Source organism: Condylura cristata, unplaced genomic scaffold, assembly GCF_000260355.1.
Source record: "Condylura cristata isolate star-nosed mole 26May11 unplaced genomic scaffold, ConCri1.0 scaffold00014, whole genome shotgun sequence".
Lineage (NCBI taxonomy): Eukaryota > Metazoa > Chordata > Mammalia > Eulipotyphla > Talpidae > Condylura > Condylura cristata.
Genome location: NW_004567115.1, coordinates 40439732 through 40456355, shown reverse-complemented (window position 1 = coordinate 40456355; position 16624 = coordinate 40439732).

Genomic DNA, 16624 nt, shown 5'->3' with positions numbered 1-16624 from the left:
CCGCTGCTCCCCTCAGCAGTGTACTTCGTTGATCTGTCTGTTCTGCTCCCCACTCTGTCTCTGGTGAAGCCTCTTACCGCCCCTGCACCTCTGGCCTGTACCCCAGTTCTGTATGCATAAATAAATAAATCTTAAAAAAACATACATGCTTATTAATGAAGATGCTACTTACGTAGATATTTCATTTTAATATCTCACTAAAATTTTTAATTGTTACTTTTAAAATTATTGACTTTTTGTAAAGGCGTCATCAGTTTATATTGTAGTTTGTATTTTGGAATTATAGTCACCCCCACTTTCTGGTCTTGCCCTAGGCTTCCCACCTCCAAATTACCCATGTCCACCACCAGACTGGTGACAGTATATTTTATAATCCCTTGTTGTGGATGAAGGCATAAACCCTGATAACAGGATAATTTACAGAATTTCCAACCCATTTTTCCCTTTGGAAATAGTCTTCATGTAATTCATCTTTGATAATGATACTCATATTCTCAAAAATACAATGCATTATATTCTCAAAAATACAATGCAATGATAATAAAAGAAGGTATTCATTATTAGTATCTGGTTGGAAATTATTGATAGTATCAATTTTTAAAGTTGCTGTTTAAAGAAATGTGTTATTACAGAATAAGGTAGGGATATTTTGGAAATTGCTCAATGAACAGGACAGATGGGATGAGTTGGAACCATCTTAGCACCTCAGAATGTTTACTGAGACTGGGTTTCATCACTATCATAAAAATGCTTTCTAAATGAAGATCCGTCATTTATTTAAACTTTTAGTGGGTAAAATTGGGAGTGGGCTTGGCATTAAATTATGAAATAATTTCAGAATTGATCTATAATTGGAAAATGAAAGTACTTTTAGAGAAATTTAAGGTACACAATAGAAATGGGAGGAACCCCTCCATCACCCCTGTCCCCCCGCACACCCGCTCCATCACCCCTGCCCCCAGCTACTGCCTGCCCCATCAGCCTCATTCATCAGAATAATGCATTTCATACCCAGGGTGAAGTCACATTGATACACATAACCACCCAACTTCACAGTTTAGATGGGCCAGGAAGAAGATGTGGTATATACACAATGGCACACTTCTCAGTCATAAATAAACTCCTGCCTTTTGTGACAGCATGAGTGGAACTGGACAGGATTATGCCTAGCAAAATAAGTCAGAAAGTGAAAGAAAAATATTGGATGATATCATTATATGTGGAATATCGGGGAACAAAATAAAGGGTCTGATAAAACCAAGGCAATAACGAGCCCGAGAACTATGTAGAATGGAGGGCTACCAGAGGAGGAGAGAGATGGAGAGAGCAAAGAGGAAAGGGAGGCTCAGTAGTTTAAGATGAGGTCTGTGGGTGCCTTGTTAGTAGGTATGGTGTGCTCACATACACCCGAAGTATGTGATCTTACACTTCCAAACCATAGAGCGTTAAAATTGAAGTTGCCTCAATAAAAAACAAAACAAATAGAACTTCCCACAAAATCTATAATTTGTCTAGTTTTATTCTTGGAGTTATATGTTCTATAGATTTGAACAGATGTATAATGACTTTGATGCACCATTATAATATCATACAAAGTATTTTCATTCCCCTAAAAATTCTCTGTGCACTGCTTTTTCATCCATGCTCCACGTCTTCTAACCTCTGGTCAACCTCTGATGCTTCTGGGGTATCATGGTTTTGTCATTTCCAGAATGCCACATGGTTGAAATCATATAGCCTTTTTGGCTTGGATTCCTTTACTCAGCCATATGCATTTATGTTTCCTCTGTGCCTTTTCATGGTTTGATATTTTAAGTTTTTAATATTGTCCATTATTTCAGTGTTCCACTGTTTATTTATCTGCTTGCTTAACTGAATAATGTCTTATATGTTTCCAAGTTACAGCAATTATAAAGAAAATTGCTATAACCATCATGTGTATTTTTTTTGTGTAGATGTAAGTTTTCAGTTCTTGTGAGAAATATCAAGAAGCTTAATTATTGGTAAGAGTATGTTTGATTTACCTATTTGGGAATAATTCAGTTTAGGAATAAAATGATTTGGTTGATGAGTACTTTGCTTAATTGAGGATAGTTCATAAATTAACAGACAAATAATTAGTATATAATAAAATACAAATATAAAAATATTTAGTATTTTTTGAAATTAATTGCTTTTGAGTTGACATACATTAATTATTTCAGTAAAGTATATGCAGAAGTATTGGATGGGGGTGCTAAGGTTGACTACATTGACGCTTTAATTTAAATGATAAATAATTTTCTGAGAGAATGAATTAGTGATTGCATAGTTGTGAGGTGAGAGAAACATTTACACACACACGCTGTGGAGGAAGAGGGAGACAGTGTGAATTCTGAGATCTTTTGTGATTTTTTTCAATTACTTCGTTAAGCAAGCAGTGAGGATATCACTTTTAGCAATAGAGAAGGTGAACATTATTAAATAGAAGAAACTGCTTAAAGAGGTCAGTCAGAAGAGAAAGAGAAAAAAAAATATTTGACAATAACTGCATAAGTTAAATGACATTTGAAATTACTGAGATAATAGTCCTTGGCAAAAGTACACCTTGGGTCGCATTATTTATTGATAGAAAGAAAATGTTTTATAAGAAGAAAGTTGATAGTAGGTATTTGCTATTCAGTACTTTGAAAAGGACGGGCTTATATTTCATAGCATAAGCATAAATTGATACAGAATGTGAGATTAAATGAACTTCTAAATACATTACAGAACAAAAAGATAGGACTGGGTGATATTAGGTTATACTTATTGTAAGAGCTCAGACAAAATCACAGAATGTGATTTCTATGTGAATATCACATAGAAAGAAATTAATATGTCAAATTTTGATAAGATCTTCACTTCTTTCCCAAAGTGATTTCAAATAGTCTATTGTCATTTTCACTTTGAAGTAATAGAGGAATCATTTAAAAAGGGAAAATTTAAACAGAGGAAAAATTTAGAAGCACTGACATGACTTGAACTGAAACCTATTAAATACTAATGAGTATACTTTCTAAATTAAAAGGATAAAAGTGGGAAGATAGAGCAATTTTTAATTGGTTCTGATATCAGGATAATACTGACTTCATAAAGTGTGTTTAGATTCTTGTCCTGAGAGCAAATTGGGACCTCCTCTCATGCCTTCTTTCCTTCTCATTAGATTTTATTTCTTTTTTAAAAGATTTATTTATTTATGCATATTTAAATAGTTATTTGTTTGTTTATTTATTTATTTATGGGATACAGGTCAGAGGTGCAGGTGGGGTGAGAGTATTTACCAGAGACAGAGTGGGGAGCAGAACAGGCTGATAGATGAAGTACACTGCTGAGGGGAGCAGTTGGCGGGTCAGGAACAGTTTGTCGCACCATGTGGGTCACCTCCAGGGCAGGGATCGAACTCATGCTGAAGTGGCTTTAGCTTCTTTGTTGCTGTGCTTTAACCCACTGAGCCACCAGGGAGGACCCAGACTTTATTTTTTTAAGTACTTCTATGTTCACAGCAAAATTGAGCATGAGGTAGAGATCTCCCATAATTTCCTATACCCACAAATGCTCAGTCGTCTCCCTGACATAAATGTCCTGTACTAGAATTGTACATATTTATAATACATAAACCAACTTTGACACAACATAATCAATAGTCACCAAAAATCCATAATTATGCTATTATTTAACCTTGGTGTTGTACACATTGTGGGTTTTATAAATCTATAATAATTTGTGCTTACCATTATAGTATTGCACCAAATAATTTCAGTGCCCCCCCCCAAACCCCTATGCTCTGCCTACCCAGTAACCTCTGGCAACCTCTGATTACTTTCTTATTATCTCCATAGTTTTGCCCTTTTCAGAATGTCACAGTTAGAATCACAGTATGTAGCCTTTTTAGATTGGCTTTTTCCACTTAGTGATAAGAATTTACATTTTTTCCATGTATTTTAATATCTTGCTAGCTCCTCTTTTCTTTCAGTACTGGAAAATATTCACTTGTGTGAAGAAACACAGTTTATTTTGCCATTTATCTACTGAAAAACATCTTAGTTCATTCTAAGTTTTGGTAATTATGATTAAAATTGCGATAAAATCTATGTGTAGGTTTTTGGGTAGACATATGTTTTCAACTCTCAAGTACTCAGTTTTTAACTACTGGATGTGTGATACCTATATGTTTAGTTTTGGAAAAAACTACTATACTGTCTTCCAAAATGTCTAAATGATTTTGCATCCCCATCAGTAATGAATATAGCTACAGTTGCTTCACATTCTTGCCAGAAATTGATGTTGTCAAGGGTTTTGGATACTTGCTATTTTAATAGAGGGTAATGGTAACTCATTTTAATTTAGTGTAATTCAATTTATTGTTTATGTAATTCCCTGATAATATATGGTATGAACTAGATTTTCATATGCTTATTTGACATAGATATAGACATATCTATCAATCGATCTATGTATCTATGTATGTATATAGATATATCTATAGATATAGCTATCTATAGATTTATGTCTATCTATCTATCTATCTATCTATCTATCTATCTATCTATCTATCTATCTATCTGTCTGTCTGTCTGTCTGTCTATCTATCTATCTATCTATCTATCTATCTATCTATCTGTATTCTATGGTGATGTATCCTGTTTTTACCAATTTTTAACTAGGTTATTCTTTATAGTTGGTTTTTAGGTTACTTGTTTTTGTGTGTTTTTGATGTAACACTTTATCACTTATGTGTTCTTGCAAATCTTTTCTCCTAGGTTGTGGTTATTCTGCTCATTTTTCTTGAGTAAGAAACATTTTAGATATACAAAAACTGATTGCACAGTTAGAGGAGTTAGAAAAGCCAGTAGAATACTAAAGAATGAAAGCAAGATTGGAGAATTCACACTACCATGCTAGAGGGTTTACACCATCGTCAATCAATGGTGTTAGGAAGAAAAATTGATATCTAAGTATCTGTCTATTCAGGATTCTATACTTTACCATAGTCTAGATAGATTATAAATAATAGAAATTTATTTCACTCTGGAGACTGAAAAACCAGGGTCAAAGCACCAAACTGGTGACATTCTGATGAAATCACTCCTGTAGATTTGGAACCTATGTCCTTTGTCTATATTGTCACCTGGTGGAAGGAACAGAAGTGCTCTAAAATCTCTTTTGTAAGGGCACAGATCCCATTCATAAGGGCTCAGTTCTTATGGCCTAAGCACTACCCAAAAGCACCACCTTTTAATACTATTATGTTTAGGGGGTAGGAATTTAAACCATGAATTTTTCAGGAATAAGCCTCCAGATCATAACAATAAATCAAAAGGACAGAATTGAGAGTTCAAAATAGACCAACACAAATCTATCCACTGATCTATGACAAAGATGCAAAGTCAATTTAATGAAAAATGGAACATGTTTTCTGCATATACTAAAAGGATTAGGTGTCCAGTTGGAAAAACACAAATGGTTTTAGAAGCAGACTTTCTAAAATTTTACTTAAAATGGATTATAGACTTAAATATAAAGTGAAGCCATAAGCTTCTTAAAAAAAAAAATGTTACCTTGGGTTTAGTGATTCTAGGTATAACAACAAAAGCACAATCTATGAAGATACAGCTTTATGAAAATGAAAAACTGCCCTATTAATAGCACTAATAAGAGAAAGATCAGTTACATATTACTAAAAAATATTTGCCGTAATAAATTACTATAATCATCTAGTAACTTTTTTTTTAAAGATTTATTTATTTATACATAAAGAACTGGGGTACAGGCCAGGGGTGCAGGATGGTGAGAGGCTTCACCAGAGACAGAGTGGGGAGCAGAATAGGCAGATGGCGAAGTGCACTGCTGAGGGGAGCAGCGGGCGGGTCAGCAGAGGTCTACTGCACCGTGTGGATCACCTCCTGGGCAGGGGGGAATCGAACTCATGCTGCAGTGGCTTTAGTTTCTGAGTGCTGCACCACCAGGGAGGGCCCACAAATAACTTTTTTAAAACTCAGTGATAAGAAAATAAATAAATCCATTTTAAAATGGGTAAGTGACCTGACAGACACTAAATTTAGCTAAGATATTTTCTGTCTCTGCTGATCTTTTATTTAAGCAAAGTTAATGAATTGACACTTGTGATTATTGACTAAATCTATTTTTTTCATTTTTAAAATTTATCTGTGACAATTATACTCAAAACTCAGATCTTGCATTCAAATGAACACTGTTTGAAAGAATTACACATTTACAAGCTATTTTGTGACTAGAACCTAAGGGATAAACTTCATTTTAGGATAGTTTGTGACATTTTCACTAGTTCTCCAAAGAGATTTTAGTGGAAAAGACTGGCATGAATGACAGAGTTCTGACACCTTCTGAGCTGAGTTGTTTATGCTTATATTTGCATATAGTCTGGAGCTTAAGAATTTTATTACAAAATGCAAGATCATACTCTTACTTTAAGAATATGATAAATAGGGTTTCCCTGATGGTGTAGGGGCTAAGTCTTACTCTAAAACTTTGATTGCCAGGGAGCTGACCCACAGAGGATACAGCAGGCCTCTCCTGTTTTTGCAAGTCCTTCCTCTTAGCAGTCTATTTCAGTATTTCTGCCCACTCTGTCTCTGGTGAATCCTCTCACCCCCTGCTCCTCTGGCCTACACTCCAACTGTTCTTGCAAGGCAATTAAGTAAACAAACAAACAAACAGTAAAGGGTAATTCTTAAAAGAAATGAATATGATAAAATGTGTTTCATTTTGCTCACTTTAGTGTCACTGTAGTGTATAATAATTTTCTGTGAGAAGAGTAGGAGTAAGGCGTCCCATTTTATTTAAACTGTAATCTCTAAGTGCCGTCACCATTGACATCATAAATGCATCTCTGATGTGCCTCTGGGTCATGTCTCTCTAATTTTATCTGTAGTAGTTCTACCCCCCTCTCTGGCTCCCTTGTGTATTCATGGAAAGCATTTTTTAAAATTATATTATATCTTAAGTGAATGCATTGATACGGTGCATTTGAAGCTTGCAGTGATTTGATTATAATGTGGTCATTGGTATAATATACCTATATACCAGTATAGGATCATATCCTGTGCCATCTGTTACCACATCACACCCATCACCAAAGCACTAAAATGCCTCCACCATAGTTTCTATTTTCTTCTCATTTGGGGCAGCTCTTAATTGTTGGTTGACCAGTAATAACTGTGAAACTACAAATCACAAGAACATTCCAAGGACAAATAATATGAGCCAGAGCTGTTGATTTCCTGGCCTCTTTGCAAACTTCCTTTTCTGTGTCTTGGTAAAGCTGTGCATCTTTTTTTACTTCATTTTTCCAGACACTGAGGAAAATGCTAATAAGCATTCAAAGATCTAATAGTGAGGAGTAGTGGAGAGATTTTTTCATTTGAAAGCTTGAGTAATTCAAATAACCCATAAATTTAATATCCAGCTCCCAAAACTATTACCTTTAGCAACCCTGAAAACATCTCTGAACAATATGATCTTTTTCAATTTTCATTGTCCTCATGATGTCAAATAAATAATAGCAGTTGTTCTTGTGTATGTCTATGCATTCCATTTTTTCTCTTGCCAAACCATTTGTAAGTTTTATCAAATTTTATATAATAGAAATGGAAGATGTTCAAAGCATTACTGATGAGGTGGATCATTTTTATTTTTCTCAATTATTTGAACATATTCTTGCTATCAATACCATCCATCTTATCAAGTCTATAACTAGGGATGTTACCTTTGTCACAATGACATATAGGTATTATTTACTTTATAGTACATGGCATATTGTGGGGTAAGAATTTTAAAAATCTTCAAAGGAAAACTTTTTTGTTTTCTTGATTTATTCAGCTTCTACTGTGAATAATCAGTGCCTACTGGTAAACAATTAAAGCAATATGACCTTCATTTTTTTATATTCATTTTATTTTCAAGCATGATAAAGAAGAAAAGAGATAAGAAATATAAATTCAAGCATGATGAAAGCTGTTTACAATATAAAACCACTATAAATGGGTAGAGAGTTATGGACAATTTTAGTAAGGGTGAAAGAAAACACATTTCTGAAGTGACATTTTAGTGAGATCTAATAAAAGAGTATTAAGAACAATTATGATTTGTTCATGGATAGCAACCAGAGCTGGGTTACTAGGAAGAGGAGAATGAGTAGCATTGAACTTGAAAAAACAAGGGCCAGATCACTTTCGGTCTTGTCCAACAGAAGAGGCTAATTCATAGAAATCATGGAAAATAAAGTGAAAACTCCTTGGGAAGAGTTTCATCATGAAGCTGATTGGTGTATTAGCAACACTTTATAGAAGTATTTCGTACTTAAATTAATTAATAAAAATGTACTCCAAGTGGGAGATAGTCCTTGAGAATCATCTTGTGCACAGCACCTCCCAGGGCTGTTCTGCTTCAGCTTCTCCCATTCTGTGTCCTCCTCACCCCTCCTCCTCCTCTTCCTGGCTTCCCCTGCCCCTCTCCCCTTTCCCTCCCCCTAAGTGAGGAAATCTCTCACAGTTGTCTTGCTACTTTCTGATTGCCAAGTTCAGTGCAAGTTCTACTTCTTAGGAACCACCTTCACAGTGGCAATTTAGAGTATTAGCTTCAATGTCAGTGTTAGTGTCACTTCCTGACTAAGTCACCTGTTTTTGTTCAGTTGCCACTTTTACAAAAGCATGGGCAGATGATGGGTGCCTGTTGGTGGATGTAACATGCATCTGAAGAGATGTGAGACAGTACCTCTAATTCACAGACAGGATTTTAAGTCATTCTAGCTCAATAAAAAGTAATGCAATTTGGGGACCTCCCTGGTGGCGCAACGGGTTTAAGTGCAGCGCTGAGAAGCCTGCTGCAGCCATGGGCGTTCAATCCCTGCCCAGGGAGATCTCCCACAGGGCCCTGCAGACCTCGCCTGTGCACCTGCTGCTCCCCTCAGCAGTGTTGATCTGCCTGTTTTGCTCCCTATGCTCTCTGGTGAACCCTCTTACCACCCCTGCACCTCTGACCTGTACCCCAGTTCTGTATACATAAATATATTTTTTTAAAAAAGTAATGCATTTTAAAAAATTTGAGATACGTATTTTTGTTGATTTATATGTTGCAAATAAATTCTGTTATTTGATGAATGTTTTCAGAACTGTTATTAATGATTGGCTTTGATGACATCAGTCATGAACTTTTATGTATTTAGATTCACAAATATTTCCTCCTGGTAAGAATTTCTTATTTCTTTTTATAGCAATTTCATCCAATTTTGAGATCATGGTGACCTCAAAATGCAGTGAAAAAAGTTCAGTATCTTGCTTTTAACTTTAAAATTTAGAAGCTATTTCTGTATATATAGAGTATAATGATTCAAATGCATTTATTTCTTATGGATAAGTTGTTCTCTAAGACCATTCACTGGCTCACACATTTGAAAGCACCTTCAGAGAACACCTTGTTATATATAAAGTTTCCTCATATGCATGTATCTATTTTGGGGCTTTCTAATCTTTTCCAGTTGTGTCTTTGTGCAATATCAAACTATTTGTAGTTAGTGTATATTTGTAAGTCTTTATAACAAATCTTAATACCCTACAAGACAAATCTTGCCATTTTGTTCTTAGATATTTTTTATTTTTCTACATTCTCAAGATTTTTAGGACATAACTGTTAAATTTTGTCACTACAATTCATGGCACTTTGCTTAGAATGACCTTAGACTCAATTCGGATAGAAATAATTTCTCTCTCAATATTATTACCTCTTCCTGTCCATATTGGCATCTAGTTTTTCTTTTGGGGTGTTTTCAAGGGCTTCCAGTTTATTCAGTCATTATTCTGTATGTAAACAGTTATTTAATATCAATCAGGTCTTAATCTTTAATATTTTACATATATTCTATTTTAAGAAATTTGTTTTCTTCTTTTTTTTCTTTTTAAATCTGTTTCTATTCGACCACAGTCCTTTATTTCTTGGTTTTTGATATAGTGCATTCCTTTTATAGCTTTACTGTACTGACATTTTATATTATTAATATCATAATTCAATTTTTCTTTACATTGTACTATTATTTTTAAGTATGAATTTGCTATACTTCATCTTTGGGACTGCTGAGGAACATGTCTTATCTGACATGTCTTCCATCTTAAAGATGGAAGTTTGATACAGGTTTATATTTGAGGGTAATTTCCTAGGAGTTTCTATGACATGTAACAGCATATATTAATGTATGAATCTCATGTGAATGAAAATCTATGTATTGTCTAGCAGACAGTATTACTATTGCTGTTGTTTTTATATGTGTATTTACAAGTAGGATTTCTTATTGGTATTGCTTATAAGAGTAGGTTGCTCACAGTTCAAGCTTTCATTGTATTTGCTCCCCCATTTAGGTATATTGACTTTTTGTAATGTCTGGGGTTCAATTGCTATAATAATGCAAACACGGGCTATTTTCTGCATGTACCTAAATTTTCTGAAATTCTAGTTTCCTGAGACTCATTTCTTCCATAGTGTTCCAAAGTCTTTTTTTCCGTATGTGTAGTGATTTAGCATGGTGTGTATGTGCATTGTTTTGCCTTTGGAGATATTTTCCAAGTTCACTATTTTTTTTAAATATAATTTATACATCAATTGAATATTTTGAAGCAAAATCTGTCATCTTTTCCTAGTATGTCCAGATTTTATAAACTTAATTCTTATTACATATCAGTTTGGTCCTTAGCTGGTACTCAATGAATGTCTAATATTGCCATCTAAATTAAGATGTCTAGATATTATGCTAACATTTTGTAGAAACATTTCCCCACTATTTTTATTCCTGCATCACTCTCTTTTACTTTCTATTTTTTTTTATTCTATAAGTCTACCCAATTTCTTACTTACTGTTTTACAATTTACATTAAAGGAATAATTTACATACTTTGGATTTTCAGAAAAATATGAAGTTAGAATTGATGCTCAAAAAACATAAGGAAACAGGAAAAGGTTGGTAGAAATGAGTAGGTGGGGATATTTTCACTTTGTTTTTTAGAATTTCACTACTTGTCCACAGTATTAAGAAATGTAGTGTTGCTGTTATATTACTCTTTATGATTCCTTAGAATGTGCACTTGTTTCTAATAACAACACTATATATACAACACTATATGTAACTCACCAATGTTTGTGCCCATCACTGCACTGAACAAGCATATCCTAGTAAAGGATGTGAATTCCATGTATAGGAATAGCTACAGAATTACTATTTAAGTAAACATTCTTCATTTACAAAGTTATTTTTTAAAGATATATTTTAATTTTGTGTTTTTAGTTCTATTTATTGTAATCTAGTACAAATATTCAGATGTCAGCCAGAGGTGAGGGTGGTGGGAGGATTCACCAGAGACAGAGTGGGGAGCAGAAAATGTGAATCTACTGAAATCCACAGCTGAGGGGAGTAGAGTAGAGGTCTGCTCTGCTATGAGGTTTAGCTCCTTAATGAGGATCAAGTGGCTAGCCATAGCTTGAGTCCTCTGAGACTTAACCCTTGCACCACCAGGGAGGCTCTAATTTTGTATTAAAACTGTGAGCTAGCTATTATTATCACCATTTTACAAAGGAGGAAATTAGGTTCTGAAAATCAACACAATCAAAGCACATAGCTAATAATTTACAGAGACAAAATTTCATGCTACAACTTATAATCAGCTCATTTTCTATATTATTTTTTGATTCTATGTAGACACCATCCCAGAGTCATTTGATATAAGTGTAATACAACTTTTTATCTGGTGCTCAGGCAAATGTTTGGAAGCTTCTAGGTAGACTCTTTAGAGGACAGTTTGTAGCAGTTTAGTGTGAAATGCTTGGGGCATGTGTTTTTTCTTTTTAATTTTAAAAGGGCAGATTTATTAGAAAAACAAAACAAAAAAAAAAAAAAAAAAGGAGAAAGCCCTTGATCAGACAGAGGCAGGCTGAGAGCTGCTGCCTTTAAGAGGGATGGGTTTGCTAAGAGTGAGTGATGCCCTTAGCATCGCAGAAGGACAGTAATGGGACAAGAACTGTCACACGTGGTATTTTTAACTATCATATTTAATTCTGTGTCTGACCACTAATGCAATAAGAAGGAATCACAAGCATTTTTTATGTGGTTATAGCTGACTGATTTTGATTAGTTGTCAAAGTTTAATGACAGTGTTTTCTGATCACAGTTATAGATTCTCATGTCTACTTTACCTCTTCTCATTGCTTTCATCTGAATTACCTGTTAGGGCAACATTATGTTAAGGATAATGTGGCTGGCTTTGGATTTTAAAATATTCAGTTATACTCTCACAATCGAGTTCATATAGTCTCATAAAATGTGTTTTAAAATATCCACATTTATTTACAGTGTCTGAGAAATTTAAAATACTACTGATAAAAAATATTTACAAGGACTTCATCAAAGAGGAGCTATACATGGCAAATAGGTCCATGAAAAATTGATCAGCATTATTATCATTGTGGAAATGCAAACTAAAATTCAAGGAAACACTACTAGTATTGGAACTTTTGAATGACAAAATAAATGCCAGTGTGAGCCATAAGCCTGACAACCACAGTTCATATATATCATCAGTGAGAATGCAAGTGGTGCATCCAGGTTGAAAAACAAGCAGGCAGATTCTTATAAAGCTAAGCCAGTATTTATCGTATGACTCAGAAACCTACTCCTAGATAATCACCCAAGAGATATGAAAATATATCGATACAAAAACCTAGCAAAACAGTTTTATTTATAATTGACCCAAATTGAAAAATACCCAAGTACCCACCAGCTATTAAACAAATCTGCAAATTGCTGTACATGTAGATAATGGAACATTGCAATTAACAACAACAAAAAAAAGTGCTAGCATATATAATGGTATGGATGAACTCCAAAATCATTATGCTAAAGAAAAGAAGTCAGAATTCAAGGATTTTATACTCAGTGATTCCATTTAGCATTTTGAAAAGACAAAACTGGAGGGAGACAACCCAGATTTATGGTCAGCAGGACCTGAGGAAGGAGAGTAACTAGGCGAGAACATAGTCAGGGGATGGGATTTCTCCACAGCTAGTATGTGTGGTACTTACATGATTGCATTTCTTTGAAAAAAAGCCACTGATGGGTGTACCTAGAGGCATAAGTAGAATTCATGATTATTATGCTTAATAAAATTGACAAAAAATAAAAGCTACACATATTTCTTTTTTTTTTAACACAGTCTAACATGGGAGGTTAAATATCCCCAAATAAACTGGATAATCCAGAATGAAAATATTTTGGGCTGAAGCTGACGAGATCTCAACTTTAGACTGGAGGCATGCAAAACTTTCAGCTAACCAAACAATGACACTTTTGTAACTTGTATATGAGTGCAAGAATTAAAGGAACTAGAAAACAAAGAAAACCAAAAGTAAAAACATTAACTTAATATTCTTAAAATTCAGGGGGAAAATACTGGAAAACTAAATTGGTAAAGTAGCATGGATATCACAAGGCTTTGATCTCTAGTCAACTTCTGCAGGGTCTCCCTGGACATCCTCTGAAATTTCAATATCCCAGATATTTCTTAATCCCTCTCTTTCTTTCTTTTTTTTTTCTGTCCTCTTTACCAATTGTACTATATGAAATACTTAATTTTATTTATTAATTAATTTATATAATAGTTTATTTTTGCATCACTTTGTGTATTTGTTCATCTCAGTTGCAATCCCCTTGTGCCATCACCAAATCACCCATGTGCCATCATGATAGTCCAGTATATTTCCCTCCCCCCACTGTTTTTGACCCCATTCCCCACTCCACCCCCACAAAATGTCTCTGGTCTATAGCTGTTCATCATTATCATTATTTTCTTGCCTGGTCTGTTATATTCCTGCTATGAATGAAGCGATCTGGTATTTTTCCTTTTCTTTCTGGCTTATTTCACTAAGCATGATCTTTTCTAGCTCCCTCCATGTATTCAACTTAATTTTAATGCAACATGTATATGTAAGAGGGTTATGCTTATTATGTTTGCATTTATTAACATCAGCATTTAAGTTCAGGTTTAGTATGTACTTATGAATTAGTACATTACTGAAAGTAATTAATAAGCTTAGTTTTTGACATTACACAATTGCAAAAAGAAACAGTTCTTTAGTGAACAGGAACACAGTAGTATGGCTCAAAATAATCAAATAGTTACAACCTGTGACATACAGTTGCCAAGAGCTGTGAAGTTACAATATACCATCAAATGTAGTGAAGTGCTACTATAAAATGAATTTTAAAGAAGTTCAAAGTTATAATGCCAGAATTGACCTTAAAATGCAAATGATTAATTCAGAGAATATAAATATTTCATAGATCTTATTTACAAAACAGCCTACCTTTCCTCCATGTTTAGGAGAGTATTATTAAAATTGATGCCTTTCCCCCTGAGAGTTCTAAGATATGATTAAATTCTAAAATCCCAAAGTGAGGATTCTCAAAAAACTATTTCCAGATCAGCAACATCAGAATGACCTGAAAACTTGCATGAAATGCAAATTCTTGGGCACCACCCAACACCAACTTAATCTGAATCACTGAGATTTGATTCTAGAAGTTTATCACAAAGTCCTTCAGATGATTCTATTGTAAGCTAAAGTTCCTGAGTGCCTAAGGCATGTATTACATGTTAATTTGTTTCTTACATAGCTGAATGTTAAATACCATTCCCTAGGGAACATTAAAAATACATACAAAACTTTTCATTTGTCTCTAAAGTATTCCTTCTGGAATGAATATCGATAGTAGACCTTTTTCTGAATGATACCATTTATAAATTTCCTTATGTCTGTTGGTTTTATATGGAGTCACATTTTGTTTATTTAGTACTATCCTTTTCTGATTGCCTTAAAAAACACTCAAAATGCACATTTTGCATCACTGATTTTATTAACACACTTGTAGCTATCGACGAGGCTTTTAAACAGGCTATCAATGAGCATTGTTCTGAAGCCATGTATTCCAGAATTTTGTAGTGAAAGGCCAAGTTAGCTTCCTAGGGTGTGGAAAGTAAATGAAACATGACAGAATGAAGTGTCTTCCTTGTCAATAGTGGTGTTTATTTTATATATCATAACTTGAAATAATGTCAATACCTTTCAGTGATTTGCTACAGAACAATCTCAGATAACTTGTACTCACCATTGAGAGTTTCTCAATGAGAATGAAGGGTTCTCAACATTTATCTTGTGATAAAATGTTTTAAGGTTTGTTTAAGCACACAGGGGAGAAAGGAACAGAGGTATTTTGGTATAAGATTTGTAGCTGACATATTTTGTTGTCACACACACAAAAATAGTACTAAAAAAGATCCCCTAATAGTATTATCAATTTACTATATTTATTAGAAATGTCAGGAAATTACAGTGTATATTTTAAGAGGGTAATAATGACACATTTGTTCTGAAATATTTCACTATAATGGAATGGTTGGGAGAGCAGACTCTGGAGAGCCCCTTTGCATTCTGATTTTGGAATTTACAAGCTGGCATCTTGGACATGTTATTTATTTAATTCTATGTTGCATTTTTTTCCCATTTATGAAAAAGAAATTATAATAGCACCTTTTACCTCTTAGATTTGTTATGATAAAGTTCAAAATCTTAAAGTTGTGTCAGGCATTGCTAGTCATAGAGTGTTATATAAGTAATACATAAAAAGATGTGCTGATACATTGCCAATCTAGGGAATTTGTTGAAAGAAATATCTCTTGTTGGGCCCTCCCTGGTGGCACAGTGGGTTAAAGCACAGCACTAACAAGCTAAAGCCTCTTCAGCATGAGTTCGATCCCCGCCCCCGGAGGTGACCCACATGGCACCACAGACCTCTCCTGACCCGCCATCCGCTGCTCCCCTCAGCAGTATACTTCATCTATTTGTCTGTTCTTCGGCCCACTCTGTCTCTGGTGAAACTTATCACTGCCCCTGCACCTCTGGCCTGCACCCCAGTTCTATATGCATAAATAAATAAATCTTAAAAAAAAATCTCTTGTTTATATATTATTGGAGATACAATCTCAGGAGCATACTGGTAGGATTTCAATCCAGCCCCTGTACTCACAAGGCTAGGGATACCAAAGAAAAAGGCATCCCACTCCAGATTGATAGGTATCAGTTTTTTTTTTTTTTTTATAGATTATTTATGCATACAAGAGCTGGATGTAGGCCAGAGATGCTCAAGGGGAGAGAATTCACCAGAGACAGTAGGAGAGACAGGAGAAGTCTAATGTGCTATGTGGGTCAGCTCCCTAGCGGGGATTGAACTCATGCTGCAGTGGCTGGAGATAGCTTCATAGTGCTGAGACTTTAATCCCTGCACCACCAGCGAGGTCCTCATAGGTGTCAGTGTTAATGAGTCAGGGAATTTTCTTACAGGGCTACTCTTGGGTGATCATTGTACCCCTCCCCCCCAACTCCTTCAAACCTTAAATGTTTATGTAGCGATTTCAGCTTTGTTCATTCTATTTGTTATACAGATAGTCTCAACACATTACAACACAAATAATTTACAAAGATGATATCCTTGGAGCAGATTCTGAGAATAAACATTCCAAGGATAATGCTG